This window comes from Tupaia chinensis, unplaced genomic scaffold (genome assembly GCF_000334495.1).
Source record: "Tupaia chinensis unplaced genomic scaffold, TupChi_1.0 Scaffold147554_1, whole genome shotgun sequence".
Taxonomy (NCBI): domain Eukaryota; kingdom Metazoa; phylum Chordata; class Mammalia; order Scandentia; family Tupaiidae; genus Tupaia; species Tupaia belangeri.
The window spans coordinates 463,494-467,160 of record NW_006207406.1 but is presented as its reverse complement, the minus strand read 5'-3'; positions in this window follow the sequence as shown (position 1 = coordinate 467,160).

Genomic DNA, 3,667 nt, shown 5'->3' with positions numbered 1-3,667 from the left:
GACCAGCAGTTAGTGTAATGGCTATGGCGCTGAACTCCCATGTAGTTGACCACAGTTCGAGTCCTGGACCCGGTGGCTTAAACTCACGCCAGGCGCGTGTGCGTGCGTGCCCAAGATCCCGAGAGGAGAATGGAGGAGGAAGGATTGTGGTGTGGCCATCCCCCCTGGGGGATGATTTCTCGCTTTCTGTCTCTCTTTCTTTCTGGCGAGCACACACACCCTATAGCAAAAACCTCTCCCCCCCCAAAAAAAAAAGTGAATAGGGTGGATCTGGCCATGTCACGGGGAGATCCCCCACATGTCAGTTCCTGGAACTCTTCTCTGAATCATGCAGCTGCTCCAGGCTCACAGCTAGGAGCCTGGGCCCCATCGCCAGGGTCTGGCTGCCAAGCAGGGAAAGGGCCTCGGCGACTCCCTGCCTGGTGTGCAGCCTCTCTGGCCATCTCCTGTTTTCGGCCCTGCTTCCGGCTGAGTGATTCTGTGTGACAGGCAAGGACAGAAAGGACTGCCTTCCAGCCAGCACCGAGAGGTTGGCACGGGGGCCGGCAGACGAGGGCAGAGCAGCAAGAACTACCAAGCAGAAGTCACGGCCAAAGTTCTGTTCCGCCTGATTACTTAAGAAGGCTAGGGATTCAATCTCCAGCCAACGCCTCATTTTAATAACTTTGCCCTTCCAGCCTGGCTTCTCAGGCTGGAGTCCAGACAGCATTCCTCCTAATTCAAGGCTGTCTGAAGATGGCCCTGAAGCGGAACAGCCTGGGGTGACAAACGGTCTGTGTGGCCCAGACCACACTACGTGCCAGTGAGTAGGATTAGGCCCTTACCTTGACATTAGCTTGCCAGAGAATCCAGGCTCCCTAATTGACTACACTGTGATACTTGTCCCCTGGCTCCTGAGATACCTCACCTCAAACTCCCCTTTCATACTAACAGCAGTCTTTCCTTATGAAATGCACTGACGGTCTGACGCGGTAGAGTTGGAACTTGCCCTTGAGTGGAAGAGCACTCTGGCCTGGTCCCTGTGAGCGCAAGTGCTATGTAAACACGGGTCTGTATTTATGCACAGGTTAATGTTTCCCATCCCCAGGAGACCTTTCTGGTGAGCCGTGCAGAGAAGGGAGGAGGGAAGGGGCAGGGCGGCTAGGAAAGCCTGCAGACGGTGGAGACCATTGGGCAACGCCTGGGCCCTGGGGTCTTTTACCTGTGGTTGTCCTGCCCACACAGATGTCCCTCTCAGTCCCTGGGCTTCAGCCTCTGGGCACTTGCAGCTGCACTTTCTCCGAAGAGAGCAGAGCCAGGCCTCCTTCCCTTTCTCCTGTGAGCCTCGGAGTACCTGGTACATACAAGTACTTAGAGGGGTTGTCTTAGAGGGGGACTTTGCCTTGCCCTGGTTGCTGTGCTAAGTCTTCCTTGAGAACAGAGCCTGGGTGATCTATAACACCGACTCCCCCAGGACCCAAGCAGACAGGGACCGGGTAGGGACCCTGGGAAAATGGAGGACCAGCAGCTTCCGGGAAGGCGGAAGTAAAGAACTCATTGGGGGCTGCAGCCATGGGGGTGAGGAGGGGGTTGGCTGGCACGCACCCCTGGGTGTGACGAGAGTGGGTGTGCGAAGCTTACTCAGGTGCCCTCGGCCTCACCTGAGCAGTGGCCGAGTGATGGAGAGTGCTCAGAGTCAGGTGCGGGACAGCGGGCCTGCCTCTAGAAAAGAGTGGGACCGCCCCGCCCCGAGGCAGGTAGACCACAGGGAAACCAAGCAGGAGCCATGGTTCTTCTCCTGGTCCAGGAAGCCTGGAACAGGCAGCACCAGAGGGCAAGATGTGGCTTCAGGCCCAGGAACTGCTGGGCTCTGCATGAACTGTTCTGTTCAGTCAACAGACATTTCTTTCTTTCTTTAGGTTATTGCCATAGGCTGCATGTACTGGCTGCAGAGAGACACAGAGAGAGGGAAGTGAGAAATCGCCCCCGGGGCGATGGCCAAACTGCAATGCCTTCTTTTCTATTCTCCTCTCAGGATTTTGGGCACGTACACACACATACCTGGCACAATTTTCAACCTGCCGGGTCCAGGACTGGAACCACGATCTGCCATGTGAGAGTCTTATGCCTTAACCATTATGCCACCCGCCGGCCCTTCACCAGACGTTTCTTAAGCAACTATTAAGTTTCAGAAATGGTGCTGGAAAGTATACAAAAACAAAGTAAGATACAAGCAACACAGATGCCCATACTGATGCCTGCAAGGTCAAGGTGCCCGGCGAGGTCGGCCTTCTTACACACTCATTACAAACCATGGAGCTTGTGGGAGATGGTATCGTTGCTGGTGGCATGTGTGTGTTGGGGCAGAGGGTAGTGTGCAGCTTAGAAAAATGCCCAGGCGATTAACGGCACTTACTGACTTACTTAAATGACCATCTTTCTATCTGAATTCTTGCCTCGGAAAGTGTCTGACCTTTTGTTTTCCATCCAGTCAAGGAAGGCCTTTCAGCTCGTGTGGGCACTGCAGTGCTGCAATCGGCCCTCTTTCCCATGACCAGTGTTAGGGCAATCTGGAATATGTTAGGGTGGCCTTGGTTGTGGGTTGTGAAAGAATTCACCAAGTCAGAGGAGGTGGATAGGAAAGAATTTATTCACTTTCCAAAGGGAGGAAAAGGGCTGGATAGGGACAGCTGCATCAGGCCCAAAGGCTGAGACAAGGAGCTTTCATTGGGACTTCAGGAAAGGGGGCCACGGCTGGGAAGTTAGGGCAATCCATCTGTCAGCCCTTGCATTGTTCCGTGGTCATCTCTGGATGTCCTGTCTGGCTGCCGTAGTCTGCCACATATTCTGTCTTTAGTTTTGGCACCAACTGTTGAGGGATGTTCCAATCTGTACATCTGAAGGTGAGAACTAGGAAGATATAAGGTCGGCCATCTTGAATGGTCAGGACAGGACCAGCTAGGGGAGAAAGGGGCCGAGGAGACGGAAGCACCTGGAAGTTTTAAATGGGCCTTTCCAATTAAAATACCTAAGACACTGACTGAGTTAGCCCTTTTCATTTCTAAGGTGCTTAGGGAATATTTAACCCTTTCAACCAGGGCTTCCAGCAGGTGGCCTCTCTGGGACTTTGGTATGTAGTTAGTCTAAGCCAAAAGGTCCTTATTGCCTCCAAGGGAATGCGCTCCTCAGAGGAAGTCATTGTGAACTGAGAAAACCAACCCCACTCCTTTTCCAGCCCAGGAGATATGAACAGTGTGTTCAGTGACCCAGGAGACAGTGGGGTGAGAATTCGATGAGAGTTTTAGGAAAATAAAAATTGTCAAAATAAATCTTAATTTTATGGAAACTGAAACTGTATTTTTCTCCAGTCTTAAATTTAATGAAAGTTAAAGCAAATGAAAAAGGGACCAGCAGTTGGCATTAATGGCTATGTCACTGGACTCTCATGTAGTTGATCGCAGTTCAAGTCCCAGACCCAGTGGCTTAAATTCACGCTAAGCACATGTGCATTCATGCCCAAGATCCCGAGAGGAGAACGGAGGAAAAGGGATTGCAGCATGGCCATCCCCTGGGGAGTGATTTCTCGCTCTCTGTCTCCCTTTCTTTTTCTGGCAAGCACACGTACCCTATAGCACAAAAACCCTCTTTAAAAAAAAAAAAAAAAAAAAAAAAAAAAAAGAAAAAAAAG